At 36.5% G+C, this 15,668-nt stretch overlaps 1 pseudogene; it reads left to right on the top strand.

The window, feature by feature from the left end:
* Positions 1-6,894: 6,894 nt before the first annotated feature.
* LOC124094170 (spermatogenesis-associated protein 22-like) lies at positions 6,895-15,625 on the top strand (annotated as a pseudogene).
* The last annotated feature ends 43 nt before the right edge of the window (positions 15,626-15,668 follow it).

The following is a 15,668-nucleotide window of genomic DNA, read 5'->3' as shown; positions in this document are numbered from 1 at the left end:
CTCAGAGGTTCACGTGTAGAATACTGAAATACACAAAGTACTGCATCTCAGTGATTTTCTCAATGCTAGCCATACTTGAGAATCACTTGAGATCTTAACATACATTTACATGGGTACCGGGGCTGGCCCCATCTCAGATATAGCAAATCAGAATTAAAAAGTGGATTTATTTTTAATAAATACATTTTTTACTAAAACTTTATTTGAAAAATTTATATAGAGTAAAATTCATTAATTTTTGTGTGCAGTTGTGAATTCTGACATATACATAGCATAGAGTCTATACCCTATGACTATGCAATAAAAACATCTAGGTTATCATCCACTTCCTCCAGTACCTCATGCTTCTTATTTTTATAGTTCACTTTTCCCTTTTCTCCCCCTCCCTTTCTTCCTATCTTTTCCTTCCTTCCTTTCTTTCTGTAAGTGCCAGGTGATTTTACAGGGTGGCCTGGTTGAGAATGCTGCTCTGAACAAGTGCTTTTCAGGCAGAGATATGCCCAGAATCACTGAAGGAACTTCCACGCCCATTGGTTGGTCGCATCTGCAGAGGTTCCCATGTAGTGCAGTGCTCCCCAGTCCTGAGTCCTATGAAATCACCTGGTGAAGTAATTTGATTCCCTGTGTCCACCTTGGTAAATTAAATTAGAACCTCTGGGGTGGGACCCGGGAACCTGGACTTTTGAAAGACTCCTCAGCTGGTTCTTACGTGGCCTGAGTTTGAGAAGCACTGCTTTAGTAGTTTGTTGCATGCATTTGGGGAGAAAATCCCCTAGGTAATTCTGATAAGTAACCCCAATTAAGGACCATCACTCTTAGAATCTAGACAGGCAGCCAGTCCCTGCCAGTGTCTTTGGCTCCAGGGCCAGCATCCTCTCTGCTCAGCTTACGTTCCACTGACAGTGCTCTTCCTGCTATTATCAAACCCTCCAAGTTATCTCCAGCCCCAGGCCCTTTGCACTTGTTTTTCATATGTCTGGCTTCTCATCTTCCAGGTTCCTGTTTCAGTGTCACTATTTCAGAGATGACTCTTCCCAACTACTCCATCTAATTCGAACCCTTTGTTGTCCCCTGCTACATTTTTGTTTATTTCATTCATAGTACTTATTGCAATTTGAAATGACCTGTTTTATGTATTCTTTATTCAGTTAATATGGATATTTCCATGAGGACTCTGCCTATTTTGAATCTCAGGACCCAGAACAGGCTTAGTAGTCATTCAAAAATATTTACTGAGATAACTAACCAGTTGATCCCTTCTTGTAGAACACTGAGCCATTCCTTACTGTTTATCAACTCCAAATTATTTTTACAGACTTTTGAGACCTACCTCTGACACTGTTAGCTGCTGATCTCAATGTCACTTCTCAGTCCCCCAGGATTGTTTTTCTTCTCCTTGAGGGTTTTAAATGTTTGCCATCATCATCTTGGCCTGTGTCTCCTGTGCTGGGTTTTGATGTTGTTGCCTACAAGGCTTTCTTTCTTTCTCTCCCTGAGTCTTTACCTTTCCTTTAAAACACTGCTGAAAGTGCCTTGCTCTGGTTTCTACTGGGATCCCATTAAACCACAAAGCAGGGTTTTCCAAACTACTGGTGTGTATTTGGGGCAGGATGATTTACTCAGTTGAAAGTCCAGATGACTATGAGGGTCATTCAATGGGGATTTGAATTGGATCAGTGGTTTTCAGCCATAACCACCCAGGTCAGTAAGATCAGTTTATCTCAGAGTAGAGTGCTGACATTTTCATTTTTAGAAAGCTCTCTAGGGAGCCTGCAGTCAGGGCTGAAAGCCCCACACTAGGTAACCTCTCATCTCAGGTCTGAGAATGTGTGGGACACTCCACATGGGGTCCAGTCATCTTAACTTTTTGGAATTGTTGCTTGTGGGAGACCAACCTTACACTAGACTGAGTCACACTCCCCGGCTGGGTGCTTAGGCGCTCAGTCGCAGAAATGTGGCAGAGCTTTCCCCACCCTTCTTGGGTGCGAGGGTCAGTGTCTCATGCATGGGTGTGTCTTGCTACAGCCCCATAGGTGAAGCTACGCTCACCTGTTCCTTTATAATATAATCCCTTGCCCTGTTTAGGATAGAATCTTCCATGGAAGTGCCTTGTGTGTGTCCCCTTCTCTTACTGTGCCCTTGGGTGTGGCCTACCAGGTGTCAGTCAACCTGCTGACAGTGGACATCATGAAGATAGACTCAGCCCCCTGAAACCTGACCCCTTGCCTCATTTAAATAATTTCTCCTCAATAAATGGGGTCAGCGCGTGCTCTCTCTCTCTTTCTGCGGACCCTTAAGGTCAGAGGAGCCTTCATAGCGACCCCAAAGATAAAGGTATTTGTGTCTCTTGTGTGGTTATTTCGTGCAGCCCAGTTAGCCCAGTTTAACTGGAGTGACCCCTGAGCCTTTTAGTCGAGAGAGCAGAAACCTGGCAGTTGCTCTGCCCTATCTTTCTCTTCGTCTTTTCCATACATAAACCTCCTGAGTCTCCCCTTTCTTCCTCCCTCACTCTGCCATCATGGATCAGTCCAGGCAGGGGGTGTGGACAGATACCTCAATTCTGAGGAGAGTCAGGGAATGGTGGCAGCAGTGCCCCAGAGAAACAGGTTCTGTCTTGCTCTAACTTAGTTGGTTGGGACCACAGGGAGGTGGCAATAACATGGTCATCTGCAAGGACATTAGTTCTTGGTTTTTCGTTGATGGCTGTGTCCATGGGATGGCTCTAATTTCTGTCTCCATTTGCAAAAGACATAATAGTTCCCACCCATTGCACTTGGAGAGGAATTTCACTTTTGAAAGAAGCCTTGTCTGACCACCCTTCTCCTACCTCCTTATTCTTTTACAGCATTTGGTTATCATCATTTCTAGACCATAGTTTAGAAGTATATATATCTGGACTATGAATTCCATGAGACTATAGCTGGCACAAATGATTTGCATTTTGAGGCTTGTTTTATGGAATTTTCACAGATCAGCATTTTGAAACATACTTCACATTCATAAAGTTTCTGTTATATGTCCAAATGAATAACTTATTTGAAAGTTAATGAACTATAGTAATTCTTTCTTATACTTACCTCGTTTATTGTGTACAGTTTGTCTTCTGTGGAAAGTTTTGTTAGAAAAAGGAGAGCATTTCCTTAGAACTAGAACAATAGAGGCTTTTCATATTCTTATACCAACTTAAACTCCAAAATATTTTTAACTCCCTGTTTCCCAAAGCACACTTGAGTTTGGATCCTTGCAAAAACTATGCGTTTTATTAGTTCTTTTTTGAGAGCTTAGAGAACTGAGAAAATAAAGTGAAACATTTCCTAATTCTCACTATCTCCATATTAAGTTGAATATTTAATGTTTTGAAGTAGGTGTATCATAACTTCCAGCACTCCATTGTGCCAATGGAGGTGACTGATTTGTTAATAAAATAATGTAGTTTAAAACAAAGGACAGCAAATTTTTACTTAATGGTTATGTCTATCTGACAGATCAATATTAGAAATTTGTAGGAGACAAATTTAAGATGGGTTTGTTTCCTAATTGGTATGATTGAAGAATAAGGAGGGTTTTCTGTTCAATATTACAAAGTGTCTCATACATAATGTGGTTGTCCAAGAGTCATGCCATCAAACTACTCTCACTACTTTAGTGTCTTCCTGTTGCTGTCACCCATTTCTGATTAACTTTTCACATGGAAATAAATGAATGATAACTAGAATGAGACAGATATGACACAGATAAGTTTATAAACTGCTAGAAAAAGCTAGGCATGATGGTACACACCTGTAATTCCAGCAGTTCTGGATGCTGAAGTAGGAGACTGCCAGTTCAAAGCCTGCCTCAGCAATTTAGTGAGGCCCTAAGCTACTCAGTGAGACCCTGTCTTAAAATAAAATACAAAAGAGGGCAGTGGATATGGTTCAGTGGTTAAGAACCCCTGAGTTCAATCCCTGGTACGAAAACAAACAAACAAACAAAAAAAAAAAAAAATTGCTAGCAAAAATATTCCATATTGCTCATGTCTAAATTCCTTACAGATATAGCACAGGATATTGTTCCTCCTGGACTTAATGTTGCTGTTTTAATGAGAAACCTTTTTCTTTTTTGAGGGAGTGCGTGTTATACATATGTGTATGTATATATGTATATATCAGGTCAAAATCAGCTTCCTTGATGCTCATGTTTTGGGTAAATCTCCTAACTGTAACTACGATGAATAACTAGTCTTTTCAGACATTTTGTTGTTTGAAATCTTCTTTCCAAGTTAAAAAGATGAATCTCTTCCCTCAAAACTTATTCCTTACCCTGGCATACAAGGCCTACTATTATTTGGTGTCAATCTATCTCTAATCTTATCTCCAAACATTCTTACTTGACCTAATTTTCCAAGAAACTAAGAATATGTTTTACTTTCCCATAGCCTTAGACTTTTATTAACAACCTTCCCCCATTTCTCAAGCTTTCTCTACCTCTTCCTTTTACTTATCCCAGCCTTTGAATAGTGAAGATAGTTAAAAAAACAAAAAACAAAAACATGGTCTTTGAATTCAGGTCTAAAATTAATATACTTGGCCTATAGTAAGTACCCAACAACTGTCAGTTACTATTATGAAACAAGGCCTCACATTTACTGAGCACTTGTGTTAGGTAGGATGGTTCCTTTTCTCTAGTATTTTTAGGGAAATTAAGCAAATATTGATAGTGCTATATTACTGAGGAGGGAAATGCAGGTACAGAGGGGGTATGTTATCCAAAATTACAGGCCCAAGAACCCAGTATTCCCAGGCAGAAAGCCTGGAGCTGGAGCTCAAGAGCTTGGAGGTGCTGCACCATTCTGCTTCCTTTGTTGAGTATCTCCGTGGCTCATGGGCTCTTTTGCTGTAGCAGCACTGGCTCTGCCTTACTGACTGCTCTCTGCCTCGCATGGTTGTCACCCACAGGCAGGCCTCAGTTCTCCCACCAACATCCTGGGGACTCTCATCCCAACAGATAGACCTGACTCAGAAATGCAGCCAGACCAAGCAAGACAGTTATGCTTTGGTTTTGTGTTCCTGGGAGTCATCCTCTTTTAGACACAGTCCAGGTTGCCACCAGCATCTTAAAAACTGAAGTCTAGAAGTTAAGAGATGACCAGGGGTGCAGAAAAGGGTGACTCACAATTTTCCCATGCAGCTGGGACAGAGGATGACTGGATGGAACATCTGTCTCTGCCTCTCCAGTGACCAGAACAAGCGCCTTCCCTGTCTGGGCAAAGGGCTGAAGAGGTAGGGCCATCTCCTTACAGTGTGACAATGCAGGAGAAGTGCTTTAAAATTGTCCTTCCAGCGGTTCTCAGAGGCCAGAACACCAAATGCACCCGCACCAACGCGCAGGTGGCATGTGCGCCTGCACAGTTAGCTGTGAGGCCAAGTGCGCCTGCCCGGATTTCTCCTTCGGAAGTGTGAAGGCCAGCAGTCCTTGACTGAGGTGTCTTGTGGAAGGTTGACCAAGGTGGAGGAATTTGAAGGTTCTGGTTGTGTGTCATGTATTGGTCGGGGTCAAGAAGGGAAAGCCCGTGCATTTACCCTAGTGACAAAATGCCGCAGGGACTGGGTGGGTCAGGGAGGTTTGGGAAACATAAAGACCATAGACCCTGATGGGCACAGCGCCTCCTCCTGTGCAAGGGGATACCCAAACATGCCCATCTGGCAACAGTCTTTGGGGACGAGAAGTGTTGGCAAGTTGAACAAACTTTTTGCAAAACTGTGCCACATAACCGCATCACTAAGGCACTCAGGTCCAACTGGAAGTAGGAGTTCTGCGAGGTAGGGGATCCAGGGGAGGATTTTTCACTTTAAAAATTTGTTTCTTTTGATCGTAGGATAGTGAAAGATGTAATGGCCCTTTTAAGATATGTTTAGGATATAAGTTGCACTGGTATTTCTATTTTGAGAAAAAGTGTCACAACCTCTGTTTTGGTTCCTAGAATAGAACCAAAAATATTTTCAAAAGGGCCTACTATATCTAGTTTCAAGTCAAGGTAGAGAAACAAAGCAGGGGCAATCCCTCACCTCATGTTTCCCAAGTTTGATTTTTACAATGATATTTGGAAGTCAATAATTACCTAAATCTGATTTGCATCATTCCTTATTTCTCTTTATGTCCATATGTATTATTGGGTACAGAATTTGGAAATGATCTTAATTAAGTTTGTATCTTTCCTTTTCACCCATGCAATAGGCAAGTATTTGTTGGATTTGATTGAAATATTTTAGGAGGCTAAAGGTGGAAAAATCACACAGCAAATATGTTGTAAAAGAGAAAAAAAAAAACCTTTATTTCATTTGATGGAATTGTGAAAACTGAGTGGAAATTTATCGTATTTGTTTTCACTATGAAGTGAGGATTTAGTCTTTGGTAGTCTCAAACTAATGTCAAACGCAGGTGATTTGCATAGTGTCATGAAGTAGGACACAGACCATGTTCTCATATGGCTAGTTCAGTACTGTATATTTCCTACTTGTGAGTTTGCCAGTGCTGTAGTCCATTTCCCTCTTTATAGATCTGACTCAGAATTATGGTGTTCCCTTGATTCTGAAATAAATTTTATAGACAATGTAAAAATATGCATATATTAGGGAGCAAGGTTATATTCACCCCAATCAGCTTATTTTGAACAGTGCTGGAAAAATAAGATTTGTTGTAAACACTCAGAAGCAAAGGACTCTCTAAAATGTTTACAGTATCAGGTTTCAGTGTAGTTTTCAAATATAATTTCCATAATTAGTAAGCTGGGAATTTATTTTGTTGTTGATACAATATGAGTTACAAAGTTATTTCTTGGAAGGTTTGGTTAAACAACTTCACTTTGTGAATTTAGAATGCAAAAGGAACCTTAATAGACTGGTATAAAAGAAAATGAAGAGAAACTTAAATGAAAATTCAACTTGAAGTACAGCAGGTATGGAACAAGTTTATTTTTGAAGCCTCTTTATTTGTATATGCCATATAAAGCTTGTATAGTTTGTAGGTGAAACATTTTGGAAGGAACTTTAAGAAAGATGAAACTTTGAGTCTTACTTCTTTTCTTTTTAGGTCAAGGGGGTGAAATAAAACTTACTCAACCAAAAGTATTTAGTGGCAGAGTGGGAGTAAAATAAAAATTTACATTCACTGTGGTGTTCTTCTGCAGATCTTAGGAGCTTGAGTTATTCTATGCTTTTTAAGATGAAAACAATGGATCTATTTTTAATTATATTCATGATTGATTTGGTAAAAATATTTCCAGAAGTACATATGTTTCCTAACAGCTATCATTTCTGTTTTCCTAACTTATTAGGTAATATAAGTATAGGGCAAGAATGGTGAGAACCAGGGGATGAGTATGATCCACAATGAAGATAATGATAACAATTATTTATGGTGAACATTTCCAGACATTAACATAATTCATTTAATTCTTCCACCAACTCTCTAAGATAGTTGTTATTATTGTCCTTGTTTTTCCTATAAGAAACTAAGACACAAAGTGGTTAAACAAGAAATCTATTAAACGGTAGAACCAGGATGTAAACCTAGGAATCTGGCTCTAAAGCTGATAATTATGTTACTCTGCCTCTCAGTTTGTGTCATGTTGGCACAAAGAGTTTAAAGAAATTGCCCATGTTTATACTTTGAAGTTGTGATTCAAATACATAATTATTATGCAGTAGTCTGACTCAAGAGTTCACATAATTTAATATTTCATCAGAGAGTTTTTAGACTCAGAATTCTCCTTTAGTGCAGCTAGACAATAGTGGCTAGAGATCTGAACTGAGATTTAAGAAGCCTGGGTCCTATCTGAGTTCTTCCAGTGATTCTTTTTGAAGAAATAAACTTTTTGGACCTCTTTTCCTCTGAGTTTCCTTATAGGTTTTAAAGTTTATACATTATGAATTCTGGCCTGACTTGAGATCCTAGTTCTGCTGTCTAGAGGAAGTAGAGATTTTTTTTTTCTCATTTGGATTAGATATTGTTTCTCTCTAAGGCATTCTTAAAATTACCTATAAGAAATATCATTACAGACACTGAGGGTGCTTGTTGAAATCATAGAGTTTGGGCTCCAAACTATATCTGTTGAATTAAAATTTTATAAGAATGGGTTTATGTTATTAGAACTTGCATGTTAAGCAAAATTCTAGATTAAATTTAAGTCAAACTAAACTTGGAGAACCATGACCCTAAAAGATGTACTGGTAGTATCCAGATAGTGGTTGGGGTTTTGAAAAGCCTGGTTGAAATTTTTATTTTTCCTAATCTCTGTTATACATCATGGATTCTCTACAGTTGAAATGGTAGTAAATAAGCACATGAGAGAAATAAGGAAAACAAAAAGTGGGATGAGAGAAGAAATGGGAATTAATTCCAAACAGGAGGAAAGCAATGTTAAGGTCGAACAAAAAAGTACTTTTTAGAGAGACAAAGGAAGCTATTTAGGATTTTTAAAAGAATATGAAAACAAATTCAAGGGTATAGAAATATATCTATAATAAGTACATTAAAATATAGAAGTAGAAATTAAATTTGTGCATTATATATAAGTAGATCTTATTGCTTTTCTGTTATGGACTAATTTATTGTTATATTCAGTGTAGGCTGTCTGCCTGTACCTTTGTTCAATCAGAAGAAGAGGTATAGTTAGCCCTTAACATCTAATCCACTTAAAAATGATCCAGGTATCAGTATTGCTTCTGATAGTTATGATTGCCCTCTGATGCCAACAGGTAAGAAAATGAGTAAGATGAAATATTTCAGTAAACAAGAACTGGGATTGTAGAAAACTGGAAATTTTCTTTATAAAGAAAGTAGAAAGTTTTTTTTTATCTTCTTTTACTATACAAATGCAGAGATTTCTTGACTGATACAAGAGTTTGAATTTCTGTCTACAAGGGTTACTTAGCATTAAAATGGAGTATCTTAGATTTGTTCTAATGAGTAGTAACCTATGTTGCAAAGTTTTTTTTTTTCTTTTTCTAACAGATATATATTTTGTGATCTATACATTTGGTAGTAAAGAATGGAGGAACTTAAAGAATGTTGCCTTAGGAACAGGGATAAGTATGCATGGAACACAGGAAAAATGTGGAAAAAAATAGACTTTAGGTAGAGTAGAAGCCCAGAAATTTCTGGTGCTTTGTTCTAATTTCTTCTTTCTCTTTTTAGGGAATTTTTTGCCTTTCTTCATTTGCTGATTCTTTACTTTCTTCTATGGCCTGAAAATTCATATGTTGAAACTTAATCAACAATGTGATATTAGTTTAAAAGATGGGGCCTGTAGGAGGTGATTAAGTCATGAATGTTCTGCCCTCAAGGATGGGATTTGTGACACACCGTGCATGTATCTGAGGGAGTTTTTTGCTTCTGTCATGTAAGAGGTGCCATCCGTGAAATAGAGAGTGAGCTTTTGTCAGATACCTAATCTATTGGTGATTTAATAAGACATCCCAACCTCCATAAGTTTTAAAAAGTAAACTTCTATTATTTCCAGTATCCAGTAAAGGTATTTTGTTATAGCAACCTAAATGGACTAAGGCACTCCCATCCAGTTTGCTTCCTTTATAGCTTCAACTTCCACATGAGCTAAGTGCCATTGCTAAGAGTTTACATAATCTTTTTTGGAGGGTGGGGGGTACTGGGGAGTGAATTAAGGGGCACTCATCCATTGAGCCACATCCCCAGCCCTATTTTATATTTTATTTATAGACAGGGTCTCACTGAGTTGCTTAGTGCCTCACTTTTGCTGAGGCTGGCTTTGAACTCACGATCCTCCTGCCTCAGCCTCCCAAGCTTCTGGGATTACAAGCATGCATCCAGCTACATAATCTTGTAGTTCTAGCTCTCAAAGGTCATTGGTTGACTACCTTCTGTATCTCTTTATTAAATCCTAGGGAAAGGGAGGCTTTGGTTCTTTTTGTCATTTATGTGAGACCACTAAAATCTTGACTTACCTTTATGTGTAGGCCTCTCACTTCTGAACCAATTAGCTATCATTGTGAGTACTGGGAGATGTGTTTGCTGACTTTGTACTTCCCTTTGGATGAAGGCATGGGCAGGCAGATATTTGGAAGTATATTTGGTTCATGATAGCTGTATACATTTAAGTTTGGGAGATACTTAAAATTATTAATAGAATATTACGTAACTACAATTTTTAAAGATCTTTATATATAGCAATACTCATACTGTTAATTTATTTTAGTCTTTTCACAGAGACATTAATATAGTTCTAATATTATTTTTTCTTCCACTTTAGAGTAATTTGAGGTATAAAGTTCCTATTATTCCCATTTTTATGGATATAAAATTAGAAATTCAAATGGGTAGGCACAAGTCAGCATTTATCTGGTCATCACCTACCATTTAAAAAAATTCTCCACCACTCCTACTGGAATGGAAACATCATATGACTGAGCTATACCATTTCTTAGTATTTATCCTGAAGAATTACAGTTACCATACTGTAGTGAAATATGCATAACCATGTTTATAGAAGCACAGTTCCAATAGCCAAACTATGGAACCCACCTAGGTTCCATTACTGGATGAACGGATAAAGAAAATGTGATGTATATACACAATGGAGTTTTATTCAGCCATAAATAAAAATGAAATTATGCCATTTGTAGGAAAATGAATGGAACTTCGGAGCATTATGTTAAGCCAAATAAGCCAAACTCAAAATGTCAAGGGTCATATGTCTTCTCTCATGTGGAAGCTAAAGAGGAAAAAGGAAAATAAAGTGTGTGCGTGGTGAGGGGGTAGAATCTTATAAAAATCAAAGGGAGATCAGTAGAGAAGAGGAAAGGGACCATGGAGGAAAACGAGGGCAGGGAAAGGGGAAGGACTAGGGAATGATACTGGCCAAAATATATTGTTATATTGTATGTACTATGATTATGTAACAACACATCCCAACACATCCCGCCATTGTGTACAACTATAATGCACCAATATAAATATAGAAAAAATTAAAAAGTTCACCACCACTTAAAATATTTTTTATAAGTAGCATGAATGTTGACCTTGAAAAATAACAAGTATGAACTACTTCATAAGGAAATGTGCATTTTCCTCAATTACTAAACCCTTCAAGCTCTGACTAGGATTACTATTTGTCACAGATATAATAAGATTCTTACACTGGATAAAAGAAAGGACTACATTAGTGTCTTCCAAATTTTTGTCTTGACTCAGTAGTTGGGCTAGGATATAACCAGTCTTTATAAAAAAAGAAAGAAAGAAAGAAATAGAGGAGACCAAAGTATAATAGAAAATACCAGTATGTGTCCTACATAGTAAGGATAAGATATGATGGTGAAATTTTGTTATGTTCTCTTACCCACTTTTGGTCTGCCTCTATTCATCTCTCTCATACACATTATGTATGTATCTGTTATGGGTTATGATGTATTCCTGCTGAAGTATAGAATAAAAAAGTTGGGGTAGACTGCATTTATGTTACAAAGTATAAGATACAATATTAGAATTTTTATGTTACAAAGTATAAGATTCTGTATTAGAATTTATTATATTTGCTTAAATACAAAGAGGGAGAAAGACATCTATAAAAATCAATAGGGCAGGCTATGGCAAATTCGCAGTAAAGTGCTATTGAAGAGGCCTTTATCTTCAAGTTTTTACATTTCCTAAGTTAAATAAATATGAAATAGTTATTTTGAAAAATGCTACCTATTTTACTTTTGTCTGTGTTCTTATTCTTTTGAGATTGGGCCTGGGAAGCTATAAATCCAGAGTTGGCTCCTTTAACAACAACAAAAAAATGAATATAAGGTATGTGGAAAAAATATAAGCCAATAAATGTGTGTCTGATGCCATTTTTCTGTGTATATTTTACATTTATTGATTTGAAACAAATTATTTATATTTAATAAGAGCTATTTCCTTGAAAGTCAAATACCACCTTCAGTTTCTCATCTCCTAAGAAGCCAAGATTCTGTCTCTGAATAAATTCAATCAAATACTACAAGAAGCCAAAGTGGTTGGAGGTGAGTCTACTTAAAATTTGTCTTCTATTCTTGTCTTTTCCCTCGCCTCCTCATTGCCCTTCTCCCCTCTTTTATCTTTTCCTCCTGTTTTAGACAGAATGGCATTTAAGAAATTTCTATATGGTATTTACATATAACCTATGGACATTCTCATTATACTTTAAATCATCTCTAGATTATATACAATAGCTAATATAACATAAATTCTGTGTAAATAGTTGTCATACTATATTGTTTAAGAAACAATAACAAGGAAAAAGTCTGTATTTGTTCAGGACAAACAGTATTTTTTTTCAAAATATTTTTGAGCTGTGGTTGGTTGAATCTGTAGATGTGGAAACCTATGAGTACTGATTTTATCTACATACATACCTTTGCCAATGAGTTTCATAAGTATAATCTCATGTTGCTCTTTAGCATCTTTCTCTTGCAACTTGAAGAACTCTAGCATTTCTTGTAATATATAACCTATTGAGATCTTTAAGCTTCTTTGCAACTGCTGAAATTAAACCTTAGTTTAAATACTTGTGAACCAGATGTTTCCATGTCCTTACAGGCATTCAGTGAAGGGAGAAGAAAATTTTAGTTTCTTTCTCTTAAAATTAGCATGTTGTCTTTTCTTTTGTATTAGTGTGCTTCTCCACTCCAATACCTTCTCTTCTCTTAGTTGATTTTGTCTTTGAACCAAAGTTCTAACTTCCCTCTGAGGTGTTTCTAGCCTCACTTCTCCAATAATTAGGTCTAATAATTTGTAGGGTCTTCATAGTTTTTTAAATTTATTACACATATTCTCTTAAAGTATGTTAGAACAATATGCATTATAGAATTTATAGCATCAATTTTAGAAAATGTTAAATTACATATATATGAATTTTTGATTGATTTTTCATGATGTTTTATGGCAGTCCAAGGAGATTTTGTTTTCCTATTGATGTGAACTGTTAGTGATTGAGTATAGTTCAGTAGATTATTCAAAGTATAGGAGGTTTATTTAGAATATCAATCATCAAAAACACAAATAATAATAAATTCTGGCGAGGATATGGGGGGAAGGAATACTTTTACACTGTTGGTAGGATTAGTACAATTACTATGGAAATCAGCATGGAGTTTCCTCAAAAGACTGGGAATGTAACTACCATATTATCCAACTCTACCACTCCTAAGTATTTATCCAAAAGGACTAGAATCAGCATACTGTAGTGTTACATGCGTACCCATGTTGATAGCAGCATAATTTACAATAGCCAAGTTATGGAACTAGCCTAGGTGTCTGTCAGCAGACAAATGAATAAAGAAAAATGTGGGATACATACAGAGTGGAATTTTACTCAGCCATAAAGAAGAACAAAATTATATCATTTACAAATGAATATGAATGGAACTTGGGAGGATTATGTTAAGCAAAATAAGCCAGGCTCAAAAAATCAAAGGGCCATATGTTTCCTCTCTCATGTGGAAGCTAGAGAGAAAAGAAAAACAAAAGGCCAGAAGGAGCTCATGAAATTATAAAGGAGACCAGTAGAGAAAGGGGATCAGGGGGAGGCAGGAAGAAAATAGAGATACTGGGGAATGAAATAATGTTATGTGCTTGTATAATGTGCCACAAAGTATATTCCACTATTATGTGTAATTATAATATGCTAATTAAAGAATTAAATGACAAAAGAAGTATGACAGTATTCATTAGCAGAGGAGAATTTCCCATGAAATTAATGATGCTTACTCATCAAGGCCTCATTTACATTGTCCCCTTCAAAGTCATGTCCCCATCCATGGGCCAGAGAAGAAGCCAGCAACTTTTACCTTATAGTGTCATCTTAACTTAGAGTCATCCGCTACATTCGTATCCACCTGGACTCAGCAACAGCTTGCTTTGGGGGCTTTGTTGACTATTGGACCTATAGTTTCTCCAAAAAGAATGATTCAAGGAAGACACTGCTGCTTGCCTGCTTAGAAGCCCCTGCAACTTGGGCTTTGTTGTCTGGTTGGGTGTTAAGGACGTGGCTGAGTTGGACTGGCTTCTGAGACAGCATCTCTGTGTGGGCCACACTACAAAGGTGGAAGGACTGTAGTTCTCCCAGGGATAGTCCCCAGGCCAGGAATACCTTCTGAGTAAAAATGTTGCTGATGTTAGATGAACTATTATGTAATTGTGAAGCTGAAAGAAACCTTTCTAGACTATAATTAATAAAAATAATTTGAATAGCCATGAGAGGAAAGACAAAATTGTACTTCTGTACTCTCTACTGAAATAAAGAAACAAAATTGTTGTCATAGGAAAAGGAGGTGATCAATGTTGGAAAAAAGTCTATGTATCAGACAGTTAATAAATAATAAACCTTGCTATATTTTTCCTGGCTATTGTAAGGTTTGTAGTATAACTTAATTTTTTAAATTGTGATTTTTTTTTTTAAATTCTATCTTGTTCACATTTAATTTTGCACTTAATTTATTTACCTGTACTTTCCAAATTATACAAGCTTTAGGTCACATAAAACCTAGATTTATTCCTGTCACTAGCAAATCTAGACCTTTTCTTGGATTATTTTCTTAAACAAGGGATGGATTGTATTGATTGCCCTCTTGTAATAATACTGGTGATATTTCCAAGAAAATTATTCAGGAAGAATTTGTGACTTGTACTAGTTTTTTCCTTTGGAAATCTACTAGCCTACTTAGAAAACACCCTTCTGATTTTACCCTCATTAACAACATGTTCTGATCAGTTGAAACAATTCCATTTAGGTTAATGTAGTTAGTAAATACTACAACAGATTGACTAGTAGGCTTTTTTAGCTACAAAGGAAAAGCACAAAATATCTATCAAAGAGGTATATACCCTGTGTATATTCATTTTTCCTTGTGATTTATAAACCATAGTTTAACTTCAAAAATTTACTTTGTAGTGATGTATAAATGTATAAAGAATTAAGCAAACTCTTTCCACTTGGAGACAATCACTATCATGTGAAGGCTGGCATAGTTTAAAAATATATGGTATAGTGTTCTCTTAGTTCTAAACTTGTTAGTAACTTGATAAAAGACATTATTTGCACACTAAGGTTCTTTATCCTCATCTGGAAAGAGAGCTAATTTATTGAAGGGTTGTTGTGATGACGTGTTTGTAATTTCAAACTAGTTAGTTACAAAGTAGTTTGTAAACCAGGAATTGCCATATAAATAAAGATTTTTAGGATTGTCCTTTAATTTAAAAAAGTATACAGAAATAAGCATTTTACCTTTTTCCCCTTCTTTCTTCCTAATACATTTACAGAGGTGACAACAAAAATACTAGCTTGAAAACTTGGGATAAAAATGACTTAATCCTTCAATGTAAAAGAATAAACCTAGTGACAAATGATGGAATACATTCTTTTCCAGTGAATTTGGGACTCAACCACAGAAACCATTAGGGTACTCATCACATAAAAATTGAGGTACTCAAGACAAATGCATTCCTCAAAAGTTTCTGGCTCCACAACAAAATGCCCAGACAAAACAGTGCATTACAGGCATTTAAGCTCAATTTTCAACAAAATTAATTTAAGAATAAAATGTTGGATGATATTCCAGAAGAAAACATTCTGAAGGTAAATATTTAAATATTAATGAATGAGTGACTTATGTATATTTTGAAAATGTGAA

This window comes from Marmota monax, unplaced genomic scaffold, assembly GCF_021218885.2.
Source record: "Marmota monax isolate L192 unplaced genomic scaffold, Marmota_monax_Labrador192_F-V1.1 WCK01_AAM20220418_F8-fsc01550, whole genome shotgun sequence".
Lineage (NCBI taxonomy): Eukaryota > Metazoa > Chordata > Mammalia > Rodentia > Sciuridae > Marmota > Marmota monax.
The sequence above is the reverse complement of the archived record's forward strand: the minus strand, read 5'-3'. Positions and strand labels throughout refer to the sequence as shown.